Here is a 15,575-nt window from a genome sequence, read left to right on the forward strand (position 1 = left end):
GTGCTCTAAGTAACGGTCTCCGAATCACAGGACATTTGGGGACATTCCTATGTGGGAACGACTACATTCCTGTATTTTGTCTTACTTTGCGCTTGTAATCTCCTTACCTTTTTAGTCCCTGTGCCCGCCCCCCATCGCCGGTGTCTGTGTACCTGAGGGAAGTGCCCAGTACCTGAGTACAGTGCCCAGTACCTGAAGGAAGTTCAAAATACCTATCACTTACAAGAGATGTGACACTTAACCTAGGTCTCAGTTGCCCGCCTGCAGAATAGGGATAATCTTAGCGCAGAACCTATCCGGTTGAGATAAGGTTCCCAGGCCCTCCTGCAGAGAAAGCACCTGGCTCAGGGCTGGCCCTTGGTGAGCTCTCAGGATCAGTAGACTGGAATGGGCACTTGGGATGAATACAAGAGGGCTTTCTAAACAGTGGCAGGAAAAACACCACTGGGTTTCCAGATGCAGACACCCGGGTTGCCAACACCAGGATTGCAAGCACCCGCGGAGGGGAAAGATTGCGCAGGGGGAAGATTTTTAAATACAATGTTGAAATTCTGAGAGCAGCTTTAAAAAAGAAGGAGGGAAAATCAAAACACGCAAAGGAACAAACCCACCAGAGCTGCGCCCGCAGCCGACCTTTCTCCCTTTACTTTTCAGTATTCCCCTCTGGGTGCCTGCTTCTTCCAGGTTGGAGGCTGCCTGCGCGCGGCCGGGTCGCGGGCATGGGAGGTGGGGACCTACCTCTGGCTCCAAAGGTCTAGGTCACGTGGGCCGCGGAGAGGCGCGCTCAGAAGCCGGCGTTGGGCAGGGTAGTCGCGAGGGGCCGGGCTGCTGCACTTCTCGCCGCCTGCGCCACGGCTGCGCGGACCTGCGGGCTCGGGTGAGTGCGACGCGGCGCGCAGGGCCCTGCCTCGCGGTTGTCCCGGGACGCCGGGAGCGCCGGGCGGGTGTCTGCGGAGCCGCGGTGCGCGCAAGGCGGGAGCTAGAGCTTGGCCGGCTCGGAGTTTCCAGGTTGGGAGTCAGGGAGGCTTGGCGCTAGGCTCCAGGTGCGCCCGGCCGGGGGAACGTTGCCGAAGGCTCCTGGCACAATCCGAGGCAGTCGCACGGGGGCTTATTGCACGCCAGGAAACCTCTCGGTTCAGGGTTTTCCCCGGGGTGCGCGAAGCCTTGGGGTACCCCGTTACTCTTGATGCAAGGTGGGGACACATCCCCTGCCTCCCTCAACACGTCTTTGGGATGTTTTGATTTTGTGGGTGCTGTGGAAGAGGGGAAGCGGGAAATGCCTTCGAGTTGAGCACCCCACAGAAGAAGAATTGTCTTGATAGAGAAAAAGCAAGCACAGAAGAGAGACCTGGAATATAGGACTAGGGGAAAACGGGGGCACAGGATAGCTGGAAGCAGCTCTCTGCCAAGCAGATTCAGCCCTTACTGGGAAGTTCCTAGGAGCCAGTGGACCCTTAGAGACAAATGGAAGCACCCAGTACCTTTTAGGACAGCTTGGTCTCACGGGAAAAAATAGGCTTTGGTGTATTTATGGATTCAAATCCCAGCAATGCATTTTGCTAGTTGGTGACTTTGAGCAAAATTTTTTATGTTTGCTAAGCCTCAGTCTCCCTATTTTAAAGACAATTCTTTTTTCTCCTCCTCTTAAATGGACAACTAACTTTTTACTATTTCTGGTGTGAGATGAGTAAAAACAGAGATGGAAGGAAGAAAAAAAATCAACTAGGATGAATTTTACTAACTTGAATTGTATCTTTTAAGAAAGTTGTTCAAAATAGGAATTTTTACATTTTTGGAAAAAGTAGATCACACTGGCTTTGTTGGTGTATGAGAGTCTGTACAGTTGTCAAGATCCTTAGGACGATTGGGATTTCTAGATTTGTGCTCAAGGCCACTCTAAGTCCAGTGGTAACTCTTTATAATGTAATCCAAGTGTTCTTAGCAAGAAGCTGTTTCATTCTTTTTTTTGGTGGGGGGAGGGAGTTGGGTTTATTGGAAGGGCATAAGTGGTCTCATAAAATATATGGCTAGTTTATAAGCTAGCGTATAAACCAATTTATAATGGGGTTCTTCTAGACTGATTTTAGAGCCTGAGAAATAAGTGGGTTTTGACTGATAGGTGATTTAAGTAACTTAGAAGAGTGTTAAGCAAGTCCACAGGACTTGAGAAAATAAAAACAAGAAGCAAAAGGCATGACCGTATTTTGTTGATGACTTTGTTTTAGAAAGCATATGATGTGTCAGAGGAAAGAATCAGTGTTGACTACATTATTGGTATGCACTGAAGTAAGATGAGAAGAGCTTAATTACTGCCTCAGATAACATCAGATAGCCGTTTATTAGCACTGAAATTCCCGAGGTAAATTGGTAATGACCCATTAATAAGGAGTATAGTTCATTTTAAAAGGAAATGGGATTATTTCAGGTTAGCATTCCCAGGGGTTTAATACTATGGGGTTTTCGTGGGCTGAACTAAGAACATTTAAAAGAATGGAAATAGGTAAGTTTCTCATAATTTGAAAGGTACCTTTTGAAGAATGACTCATGAATATCTACATAGATTTGGGAAAGGGTAAGCTGGTCAGAATGCTAAGAGCTGTACCTTGGCCAAAAATAGGAATGGAGTTTAAACTTTTTCTGATAGTTGCAAGTTCAAAGATTTAAGCAGCAATGGACTCGGTTCACAGCACAGTGATCAGGTACTTTCATCATAAAACCCAACTAGTAAGCATAAATGAACTGAAACTACAGTATTGACATTTCTCTCCCTCGGAGATATTATAGGAATAGCCTTGTACATGAAACCATATGTTTTTCTTTTATTACTTTAAACCAGAACCTGGGAAGTTAGATGGGGAGGGGAGGGGATAACTTTAGGTCCTTTGATCAGTTGGCCTGATAGAGAAAATTCTTAGCATCTTATCTTTCCAAATCCTTGGGAGTTACTTAACCTTTTCTACATATTCTGATTCTAATTAGTGGTTCATTTTAAACTGTTAGGGTTATTTACAGGTCGAAATATTTATGTAGGCATCCGGGGCTAGCCCTTTCTCCTTTCTCGTTTGGGACTCCATATCCCATTACTTATCTTTCAGAAAGATCACTAGAGACATCTTGGTGTAACTATATGGTTTTTGGGGGGAGTAGGTAACCCAGCTCCCGAGAGATCAATTCTCCTTTTTCTTTCTCTGCAACCTGTTCTGTTCATAGCTCAACCTTTACTTTGTCCCAGATCATTTGCAAAGTCTCCCAACTTAGCTCTCAGATGTCAGATCCTCTCCACTCTAGCCTAACACGGATGCTGGAATGAGCTTTCTAAAGCACAAGACACTCCCCTCCTTAAATGCTTTCAGTGCCTCCTGACTGCAACCAGTATGAAGTATAAACTTCCTTTTTTTTTTTTTGGCCTGGATTCTGTTTCTTTTTCTTTTTCTTTTTTTTTTATTGTCTTATGTTAGTCACTCTACAGTACAGCATTTTGATATAGTGTTCCATGATTCATTGTTACCATATAATACCCAGTGTTCCATCCAATACGTGCCCTCCTTAATATCCATTACTGAAGGCTCACTGATACCCACACCCCTCTCCCTTCTAAAGCACTCAGTTTGTTTCATGGAGTCCATAGTCTCTCATGGTTCGTCTCCCATTCCAATTTCCCCTGCTTCATTTTTCCCTTTCTTTTCCTAATGTCCTTTGTGCTATTACTTATGTTCCACAAATAAGTGAAACCATATGATAATTGACTTTCTCTGTTTGACTTACTTCACTCAGCATAATCTCCTCCAGTCCCATCCATGTTGATGCAGAAGTTGGGTATTCATCCTTTCTGATGGCTAAGTAATATTCTGTCGTGTATGTGGACCATATCTTCTTTATCCATTTGTCTGTTAAAAGGCATCTCAAACACAACACCCTTTCTCCACAATTTCTCCAACATGTGTTGTTTCATGCCTTGTCAATTTTTGTCATTCTAACTGGTGTAAGGTGGTATCTCAATGTGGTTTTGATTTGAATCTTCCTGATGGCTCTTGTTGATGAACGCTTTTTCATGTGTCTGTTAGTCATTTGTATGTCTTTTTTGGAGAAGTGTCTGCTCATGTCTTCTGCCCAACTTTTGACTTGTTTATCTGTTTTTTGGGTGTTGTGTTTGAGAAGTTCTTTATAGATCTTAGATATCAACTCTTTGTCGGTGGTGTCATTCCGTGGGTTGCCTCTTTGTTTTGCTGACTGTTTCCTTTGCTGAGCAGAAACTTTTTATGTTGATAAAGTCCCAAAAGTTCATTTTCACTTTTGGTTTCCCTTGCCTTTGGAGACATGTCTTGAAAGAAGTTGCTGTGGCCGATGTGAAAGAGGTTACTGCCTATGTTCTCCTCTAGGATTTTGATGGATTCCTGTCTTACATTGTGTTCTTTCATCCAGAGTTTATCTTTGTGTATGGTGTAAGAGAATGGTCCAGTTTCATTCTTCTGTACATAGCTGTCCAATTCAGATTGCTCTGGGCAGTATAGACATTTTAACAATGTTTATTCTTCCAAACCATGGGCATGGAATGTTTTTCCATCTTTTTGTGTCTTCTTCAATTTCTTTCATGAGTGTTTTGTAGTTCCTGAAGTAAAGATCCTTCACCTCTTTGGTTGGGTTTATTCCCAGGTATCTTATGGTTTTTGGTGCTATTGTAAATGGAATCAATTCTTTAATTTCTCTTTCCACAGTTTCATTGTTATTGTATAAGAAAGCAACTGATTCTGTGCATTGATTTTTTATCCTGCCACATTACTGAATTGCTGTGTGAGTTCTAGTAATTTGGGGATGGAGACTTGGGTGAGCATGTCACCTGCAAACAGAGTGAGTTTGACTTCTTCTTTTCCAATTTGAATACATTTTATTTCTTTTTGCTGTCTGATTGCTGTTGCTAGGACTTCTAGTATTATGTTGAACAGTAGTGGTGAGAGTGGGAATCCTTGTCGTGTTCCTGATCTCAGTGGGAAGACTCTCAGCTTTTCTCCATTGAGAATGATATCTGCTGTGGGTTTTTCATAGATGGATTTTATGAAGTTGAGATATGTTCCTTCTATCCCTATACTCTGAAGCGGTTTAATCAGAAAAGGATGCTGTATTTTGTAAATGTTTTTTCTGCATCAGTTGAGAGGACCATGTGGTTCTTGTCTCTTCTCTTATTTATGTGTTCTATCACATTGATTGATTTGCAAATGTTGAACAACCCTTGCATCCCAGGGATAAATCCCACCTGGTCCTGATGTGTAATCCTTTTAATGTACTGTTGGATCCTCTTAGCTAGAATCTTGTTGAGAATTTTGACATCTGTATTCATCAGGAATATTGGTCTGAAATTCTCCTTTTTGATGTTTTTTTTGCCTGGTTTTGGGATCAAGGTAATGCTGGCCTCATAGAAAGAGTCTGGAAGTTTTTCTTTTGTTTCTTATTTTTTGAAACAGCTTCAGGAGAATGGGTATTATTTCTTCGATGAATGTTTGGTAGAATTCCCCAGGGAATTCATTAGGCCCTGGACTCTTGTTTTTTGGGAGGTTCTTGATCATTGCTTCAATATTGTTATTCAGGTTGTCAATTTCTTCCTGTTTCAGTCTTGGAAGTTTATAGGTTTCCAAGAATGCATCTATTTCTTCCAGGTTGCTTAATTTATTGTCATATAGCTGTTGATAATAATTTCTGATAATTGTATTTATTTCCTTGGTGGTAGTCATCATCTCTTTCCTTGCATTCATAATTTGATTAATTGGGTCCTTTCTCTTTTCTTTTGGATAAGTTTGGACGTGGTTTATTGATCTTACTCTTTCAAAGAGCCAGTTTCTAGTTTTGTTAATATGTTCTGCTGTATTTCTGGATTTTTAATTAATTAATTAATACAGCAATTAATATTGCTGTGTTTCTAATTAATTGATCTCTGCTCTAATATTAATTATTTCCCTTCTCATGCATGGGTTAGGCTTAATTCGTTGTTGATTCTCCAGATCTTTAAGGTGTAAAGACAGTTTGTATATTTGGGATTTTCTTTTCTTATTTTATTTTATTTTTTTGAGTGAGGCTTGGATGGCTATGTATTTCCCCCTTAGGACTGCCTTTGCCATATCCCTTAGGTTTTGGATTGCTACATCTTCATTCTCATTGGTTTCCATGAATTAACTAAGTTCTTCTTTGATTTCCTGATTGACCCAAACATTCTTGAGTGGGATGGTCTTTAGCTTCCAAATATTTGCATTTCTTCCAAACTTTTTCTTGTGATTGAGTTCCAGTTTCAAAGCATTGTGGTCAGAGAATATGCAGGGAATAATCTCAGTCTTTTGGTATCAGTTGAGACCTGATCTGTGACCCAGTATGTGGTCTATTCTGGAGAAAGTTTCCATGCACACTTGAGAAGAATGTGTATTCTGTTGTTTTAGGGTGGAATGTTCTGTATATATCTATGAGGTCCATCTGGTCCAGTGTGTTATTCAAAGCTCTTATTTCTTTGTTGATTTTCTGCTTAGTTGATCTGTTTTTTGCTGAGAGTGGAGTATTAAGGTCTCCTACAAATTAATGTATTATTATCAATATGTCTCTTTATTTTGATCAATGGTTGGTTTTTGTAGTTGACTACTCCCATGTTGGGAGCATAGATATTTACAACTGTTAGATCTTCTTGTTGGATAGACCCTTTAAGAATGATATAGTGTCCTTCTGTACCTGAGTACAGTCTTTAGCTTAATATCTAATTTATCTGATATGAGAATCCTGCCCCAGCTTTCTTTTGAGGTCCGTTGGCAGGAAAGATTGTTCTCCATCCCTTCATTTCCAGTCTGGATGTATCTTTAGGTCCAAAATGAGTCTCTTGTAGACAGCATTTGGTGAGTCCTGTCTTTTTATCCAGTCTGCAACCCTGTGCCATTTTATGGGAGCATTTAGGCTGTTCACGTTGAGAGTGATTATTGATAGATAAGATTTTATTGTCATCATGTTGCCTGTGAAGTCTTTGTTTCTATGGATTATCTCTGTACATCTCTGTTCTGTATCACTCTTGGGGTCTTTCTTCTTTTATAGAAAGCCCCCCTTAATATTTCTTGCAGCGCCGGCCTACTGGTCACATATTCTAAAAGAATATGTCTCTGCTGGTCCTGGAAGCTTCTCACCTCTCCATCTCTTCTGAATGACAGCCTTGCTTGATAAAGCATTCTTGGCTGCATATTCTTCTTATTTAGTGCCCTGAATATGTCTTGCCAGCCCTTTATGTCTTGCCACATCTCTGTGGACAAGTCTGACGTTATTTTGATGGTCCTTTCTCTGTACATAAGGAATCTCTTCCCCCAAACTGCCCTTAAAATGGTTTCCTTGGTTCTAAGATTTGCGAGTTTTACTATTACATGTCTGGGCATTGATGTGCCCTCATTGATCTTGGGGGGGTGTCCTCTCTGCCTTTAGGACACAATTGCTTGTTTCATTCCCCAGATTGGGGAAGTTCTTGGCTATGATTTGGTCAAACATATCTTCTAGTCCTCTCTCTCTGTCTCCCTACCTCCTCAGGGATCCCAGTAATTCTGACATCGGAATGTTTCATGGCATCATTTCTCTCTCTAATTCTGTTTTCATGGATTTTAAGCTGTTTGTTCCAGGCCTCCCCCTGCTTCTTCTTTTCTATCAGTTTTTCTTCAAGATCGACAATCATTCTTCTGAATCATCTCCCCTAACTGTTAGAGTATCTAGATTAGATTGTGTCTCATTGATAGCATTTTTAGGCTCTGCCAAATCTGCTTTCACTTCTGCCCTTAACAAATCTTTGTTGCCATTAATAGTTTTCCCCAGGCTGACTATTGTCTTCATAACTGCTACTCTGAAGTCTATTTCTGACATCTTGCTTATATCCATATCCATCAGAACTGCTGGAGAGGCCATTGTCTCTGGGTCTTTTCTTTGTTGGGAATTCCTCCTCCTTGTCATTCTGTTAAGTTGTGGTTGAGGGAACATACAGCTAAAAATAGTAACTACTATTCAGGCAAGGTGCACCCTGGGAAGTTTCAGAGCAATCAGAAGTCACCAGCAAAAATGGAAAAAAAAAAAAAGACCCCAGCCAAAATGAGCCCCAAGAGTAAAATTTATAAAGTACAAAAACAAAACACCAACAAAAAAAGAAAAAAATAAATAAAATTAAAAAGTGAGGTGGCGAGGTGGCGGAAAGGTTGTTATAGTCTCTCCATGTGGGTGAGGAAGGGTATTTCAGTCCTTCCTGGGTGTATCTTGTTATCTTTGTTTGAGAACTCAACTCTCCAGAGATAAAGGGAAATTAAAACTGGTATATATACAAAGGTAGTATTGAGTAGGGGAAAAAGGACTACATTGAAACTTATATCTATATATATAAAGAAAAGGGAAAAAAAAGTATATGTATGAGAAAGTTACTATGGAATGTGTTGTGTTAAATATCTGGTTGAAATGATAAGTAGGTTAAAAAAAAAAACAACCAAGAATCATGAGAAAGAATTTTTAAAAAGAGAGAGAAAAAAGTATCCAAGAAATATACAGGCTGTGAGCCAACACCAGGAGCTTAATATACTGTTTTCCCCTTGGTGTTGGGGTTTTGCAGTTTTATGATGCAAAATTAATTTTATTCGCTTACCTGCAGCAAAGGAGGACATATACCCAAGGGACTGGGGACATAGGACAAGACCTCTAAAAGGTTTGGCCTTATGCTGAGTGAGGCAAAGGAGGCATCAGGGAAGTGGGGGTGGAGGGATGTGGTGTTCAAGGCAGTTCAGCAACTATTACAGCAGTCTTGGTTCAGGAGGTGGGAGCAACAAAGTAGGACTGGGGATACATCGCTAAGAAAGCAGGAACTGCCCAGAACAAAGGATTGTCAGTCATTTGGCAGCTGCAGTGTGGCCTTGGGCATGTAGAAATGTTGTCACTGTTCTGTTGGGAACATTACTAGGTGATTACCAGAAGGACTGATTTTCATTTGCTCAGATTTCTTTACTCCTCCCTTCATATGCTCGAGTGCATGCACGTGCCCATACATACACACATGCACACCCATTAATGCACTCATGCTAGTTGAAGGCATGGTGAAATTGAGTAGTAGTGATGTGGGAAACAAAGGCAGAAGAAAAATTATTAAATTTGCTTGTCATCTATAGTCTATTGACACGTCCTTGAAACAGGCAAAGTGACATTCCTCTAGGGACTCAGCTGCCTCAGATTTAATACTTTGCTAAGGGCAAAAGGCAATCTGAGTCCCCCAGCGTCTTGAAAGTCTACTTTAACATACAAAAAATCCTTTGGGAACTTACTTTATCTTTACCATCCCATCGCCCCCCCAACCCCGTCCCAAGGTACATGTTGGCAATCATCCCCCAAGCATATTACCCACCAATACACATGTGAAGGGTCTCATGACTCAGGCTTTATTAGACAATAATAAATGACCTTTCCTGAACAATAGCTATTCCCTCCAAGGTCCTGGAAACCTTGCTTCCAAAATTCATTAGAGATTTTTATTATCCCTCTCTCCTAACTTGAAAGTATACAATGGGTCACACCTCATGACCCCGGGGCAGCTCTTTCTGCCCACATGTCCTGTACCTGTGCTTTAATAAAATCACCTTTTGCACAAAGATGTCTCAAGAATTCTTCCTCGACTGTCAGCTTCAAACACTAACATCTTTTCCTACATCAGTGGGAGTTCTTAGTTACTGATACTACTATCTGCCGCAGCCACGTAAGTCAGATCTGGGAATCATCCTAGGTTCTGTTCTATTTCAGCATATAATATCTCCATCATTCACAAGGTCCTGCTAATGTTACCTTCAAATTATTTTTGAAGTCTGCCCCGTCCACACTTTTACTATTGCTTTTACCTGATTTAGGCTTCCTCGTCTTAGTTCTGTGTTAGTATAAACTCCATTAACTGGTGTCTGTGCCTTCTCTCTTCTCATTTAAATCCATCCTCACACTATGGCCATAATATTCTTTACAAGATACAGAGCCCTCAGTAATTTCTTCACTAGAGGATAAAGGTTCTGAACGGCTTCCAGGCTCTCTGCAGTCTGCCATCTATTGACTTCTCCTGCTCCATCTTACCTTTTATCCACTTCCTACTTTATGCTGATATCTTGCCTGTGTCTTGGTTATCTGTTGCCATGCAACAGAGTTTGTAAAGGTCTAAAACCCTGGCCCCAGAAAATAGGAAAGGCAACAGCAAATGAAGAGTGTGGGGAAATTCATATAACTAGGAGTTAAGGTCAGGGTCATGAATGGCTTAGAGATTTGCAGTGGCCCAAGCCAGTTGTGATAAGGACCTGGAGTAGGACTTGGGAGTAGTGCTAAGGAGGAGAGGGCAAATTTGAAAGACAACTAAGAGATTCAGTTGGTGATTGATTGGCTGCGGGACGGCTGCAAGGAGAGAGATAAATCAAGAAAGAATCCAGGGTTTCTAGCTTCAGTGTTTTGAGACTATTTCTCCTTTCCTTTCCTTTTCTTTCCCATTTTAATTTTTTTTTTTAATTTTTAAAGATCTAACTGATTATCAAATGATTTCTGAATTGGATCAACGTTCCATCTAGCAAGTAGAGGGGAATCTCTGAGGCTCCATAAAAAAAAAAAAAAAAAGGAAGATTTTTATAGGAGGGTGGAGCGAGAAAGTTATTAGTAAAAGAAAATGATTGTTGATTTTTCTCTTAGGGGGAAAAGCAAAGGGTCTTTCATGCAGATGACCTCATCTTCCCAGGGGGAGGGTGGAGAGGACCCCTGTGGCAGACTCATTGGTACCCATCAGAAAATTCCTGACTGACTAATGAAGACTATATTTCTGGGATAGGTTGAATCTGCAGTTTTTCTATGCATTAAGCCCTAGTTTGGGGATTGGCCTAAGTGATGTCATTTTCAGCCTGTGGTTTTCTTTTTTAAAATTCCCACCCCCTTTTATTTTTTTTTTAAAGGTTTTTATTTGTTTATTTATTTGACAGACAGAGACCACAAGTAGGCAGAGAGGCAGGCAGAGAGAGAGGAGGAAGCAGGCTCCCCGCCAAGCAGAGAACCCGATGTGGGGCTCAATCCTGAGATCATGACCCGAACCAAAGGCAGAGGCTTTAACCCACTGAGCCACCCAGGTGCCCCAAATTCCCATCCTTTGTTCAGACTCTCAGTTTACCTGAGAGATATGGTTAAAATATAGGCAATTTGAGAATTGAGAATATTTGAGAATATTTCTAACAAAGACAGAAAATAGAGAAGTAGGAACATGTTTACGGAAGAAGATACTAAATTGGGTGTTTGGGTTCTTCTTGATTACTTTTGATTTTTGTCAACATAATTCACATATGTAGGTGAAAAATCCAAATCCTATTACACTTCTCACCATAAAATATTTTAGTCCTCTTCACCATCACTCCCCACCCTTCCCTCATCTGTAAGGTTTTCTCTGGCTCTTATCGGTTTCTTCTGTTATCTAACTCCAAATTTCTAAGTAATCTGCATAGTCTGTTTCTTGACTTTCTGGTTTAAGAGTTGTGTGTTTTTCTCAATTTGAGATATTTTCTATGGACTTCCTATTAATCAACGTGGGAATTTAGCACTCTTACCTGATGTCCCAACTTGCCTGCCCCCCCTGTTCAAATGGCTATGGAGTATCTGGAGTATCTGGTTGTTGCTAAATCAGTGTCTGATGCTTACTTTATTATGCAAGTATGACTCACTGCTGAGCCAAGCAGTATACTCTGCATTGCCTTCCTGTACAGTTTTATATTCTCCATCAAGAGAATAACTTCCTCTTTTTGGATTGCCTAGTTTTCTGTGACATTATCAGGACTTCTTCCAAAGCTGTGGACAGAACCGTAGTATCCTTACAGATAGGATTTTTTACAAAAACCTGTGTGGTAGGCGTATTTTTTATTTTCTTGAGGATCTTTGCTCTGTCTCACTGCTCTGACCCTCACTGGTGGTTCTCCAGGCACAGCTGTCATCTTGGATTTCTCTTCTGCATTAGTTCCCCTCGTCATGAAATTTCTATCTTTCCCTTTCTTGGTTTTCTTCATTGTTTTGGTGGAAAATATCTACCAGTAGCTTTCTGAGTCGTGTAGTTTAAAAATTAGTTTGTTAGAAACCTTACAAGGTTCCCTTAATTTATCCTCACACTTGTTTGAAAGTTCGGCTGAGCATATAATTCTAATTTGAAAATTATTTTCCTCTTAGTATTTTGAAGGCGTGTTTTCCCAGTATCTCTTAGCTGCTATTGAAAAGTTAAATGTCATCTTGGTTCTTTTTTTTTTTAAATTTTTTTTTTTTTAATTTATTTGACAGACAAAGATCACAAGTAGCAGAGGGCAGGCAGAGAGAGAGGAAGGGAAGCAGGCTCCTCTGTGGAGCAGGGAGCCCAATGCGGGGCTCGATCCCAGGACCCTGGGATCATGACCTGAGCCGAAAGCAGAGGCTTTAACCCACTGAGCCACCCAGGCGCCCCTCATCTTGGTTCTTGATACTCTTTTGTGGTATCTCTCTTTCTCTCTCTGGAAAATTAATGACAGTCTCTTTATTTCTGGAAACTCTTCTGCGTCATGTCATTCCTTGATCCGGGAACTTGGTGGTTCCTTTAAATCTGGGAGTTATGTCTGTACCTCTGCTAAATTTTTTTGTATTATTGCTTTGATAATTTCCTCCCTTGCATTGTACCTCTCTTCTCTTTCTAGAACCCCCATTAGTTGGATGTTGTTCTTCTAGAACCAATCTCTTAATTATCTTATCTGTTTTCTTTTTTTAAGCCCTTTTTTCTTTTAGTTATATTTTCTAGGGGATTTATGTGTCTTTGTTGTCCCACTCTTTTATCAAAATCTTGAGATTGCTCCCACCTTATTTTTAGTTTTCAGGAACAAGGTCTTGTCCTTCATTCTCTTTTAAGAAAGAAGTATTCTGGGGGCACCTGGGTGGTTCAGGGGTTAAGCCTCTGCCTTCGGCCCAGGTCATGAGCTCAGGGTCCTGGGATCAAGCCCTGCATCTCGGGCTCTCTGCTCGGCAGGGAGCCTGCTTCCCCCCTCTCTCTGTCTGCCTCTCTGCCCACTTGTGATCACTCTCTCTGTCAAATAAACAAATAAAATCTTTAAAAATTAAAAAAAAAAAAAGAATGAAGTATTCTGTGATTAAATTAATGTAATATCTTCTCTTACCTCCCTAAAGATATATCTGGTATATATGTATATATATATATAGTTTTTGGAAGAATTATTCCACACCTTATATTTTTGTTTCTTCTGATTTTTTTTTCAAGTAATTTCTTTTGCTTTTTCTTCCAAATTAAAGGCTTTCTTCCAATGTCCAGCACTTCTTTGACTCTAGTTTTATATTCAGTGTGAGAAACCAAGTTGCTGGTTGGAAGCTCCATTGTCTTGAAGGGATTTGCCAGCAGTTCACTGGTTCCCTAGTGTTGATTGGTGGGTTCCAAGGTACTTCACAAGTAATATTCACAAGGACAAGTAAGTCTGTATGGCACTCTTTTTTCAGTGGATTTGGGTATTCTAGAGAAAACTCCTTCATTTTCCTGCATGGGTGAGAGATAGAGGCAGAGAGGGCTCTCAGCTTTCTTAGAGCTGAGTGTTGGAGGGACCAGAGGCAATCACTATGTACACTTTCTTCCCCAACTTTTCCTATATTTCATATTCTCAAGTCTAGAGTTTCAATGACTTAATTTTTCAAAGAATAAGTTTTCTGCAGAAGGAGTCTGTTCCTCTGCTAGGGTCAGGAGGGGTCTGAGGCTCTACCCTGTGTTACAGACTCTCATCTGTCCCTCTGATTTTGGTGCCATGCTGTCCCTTGCCTCCCGCAGTGTCCTGGACTTACCATTGGCCTGTCTGTGATTTTGTGACATGAATGAGCTTGTTTCTCATTGATAATCTGCTTTCATTCTCTGCAGACTACCTGTTCACTTTCCATCTAACAGTAACAACAAAATTTTGATCTGCCATATTTGCTGTTTTCTTTGGCCATGGGATTTATTAGCATGGTTTTGTGAGGGAACAGAAATAAACAAATATGTTCAATTCACTGTGTTTTAGCAAAAGTATTAGGTTCCGTGTGGACCAGTTGAGTTTAATATATTCATGGGTCATGGGGTGAAGGTGTTCAGCAGGCAGCTGGGTAGATGAGCCTGCAGCTTCACAGAAGAGTGGTTATTTGAGTGGTGTCCCATGGAAGATCATCTTAGAGTGATGGGACCACCTTGGAGAATGTGTGGAGAAAGATAAGCTATGGACCAAGGTTAGACTCCTGGGAAACCCTTTAAGGGGAAGGCAGGAGAAAAGGTAGCCATGAAAGAAAATATTCTAGAAGACCCACGAAAGCACAGATTACAGAAGGCAAAGCATTGGTAAATTTACCAAAGTGGTAATGTCAACATGTCAGAGAAGGCAATTAAGACAAAGACCTTTGAATTTGGGAATTTGAAGATCATTAATGATTGGGGCAAGACAGTATGGACAGAAGTGAGAATGCAGCAAGGAAGGGAATGAAAATTGTTTTGTTAGCTTTGTTTTGTTTTGCTTTCAGAAACTACAGAGGTAATTGTAGGCGATGTTTCCATTCCATGGCAGAAGAACCAGATCAATAAGTCTGTGGGCTCCTCTTGGATACTATGCATACTTGATTTTAAAATACTTAACGAGGGGTTTCAGTTCCACATTTATTTGTTCTTGCCAAGTAGTCCGTGACTTTGTTACCCTCTGATTATCTGTGCAAAGGTATTTGGGATGGTCTGATTTTTTTTTTAATATTTCCTTTATTTATTTGAGAGAGAAAGAACACAAGTAGTGGGGAGTGGTGAAGGGAGAAGCAGGCTCCCCGCTGACCGGGAGCCCGACACGGGCCTCCATCCCAGGACCCTGGGATCATGACCTGAGCTGGAAATAGATGCTTAACTGATTGAGCCATCCAGGTGCCCTTGAGACAGTTAGATTTTTAAAGATCATTTCTTGTGATCAACTCTTATAGCTTTCCAGGGCTGGTGTGGGCAAGTAAGACCGTATGGAACTTCAAATTCTGAATATGTGTGTGAAGCTGATTCTGTTAGGGATGCCTTTCCTAATTACATGTATGATGAAATGTTCGCAGGATAATAGAGACAGTGAGGTGCAGTGGGAAAAAACTCCAGCCTGTTACACTCAGTATAAACCCCAAGTTCTATTCTACTGGGAGAATAGAATAAAATAGGGAGCCCTCCGGAATAGCAAACTCCTTTCCTTCCCCCTGATTTTTGTAGAAATTGAGAAGACAAGGAGCAAGGTGGGTGGAGAGTGAAATGCTATCTGTATTCCTGAGACAAGCTGTGCTGGGCTGAAACTCTTAGTTCTGGGCAAATGAATCTCCTGCGACTGAAGCCCAGCGTTGGGCAGATTTCCCCAGTCATGTACAGGGTGGGGCCCAGACCGGGTGAAGAGAGGAGAGCATTGCTCCCCGTACAGAGCCTAGCATGCCTACGTTTATCTAACAGATAAACCTTTCCACCTCTCGCCCCAGCCTCCTGGGAGTGAGCAACAGGGTGGCCAGAGGCCAGCCTCACCGTGGATGGAAACATCAGGGCTGGG

The 15,575-nt window shown here is 41.2% G+C and overlaps 1 protein-coding gene across 3 annotated transcripts in view; it reads left to right on the forward strand.

Moving 5' to 3' along the window:
- Positions 1 to 460: 460 nt before the first annotated feature.
- The window catches only part of CPVL (carboxypeptidase vitellogenic like), a 128,225-nt gene continuing 113,110 nt past the window's right edge, over positions 461 to 15,575 (forward strand). Inside the window, exon 1 of one of the 3 annotated variants that reach the window (XM_082692870.1) lies at positions 461 to 877. The gene's annotated coding sequence lies outside the window, so the exon portion shown is untranslated. Of the gene's footprint in view, positions 1,009 to 15,575 lie in introns of all 3 variants that reach the window. The other 2 variants (XM_082692872.1, XM_082692871.1) reach the window with 2 other exon arrangements.

This window comes from Mustela nivalis (assembly GCF_964662115.1).
Source record: "Mustela nivalis genome assembly, chromosome: 12".
In the NCBI taxonomy this organism is placed as follows: domain Eukaryota; kingdom Metazoa; phylum Chordata; class Mammalia; order Carnivora; family Mustelidae; genus Mustela; species Mustela nivalis.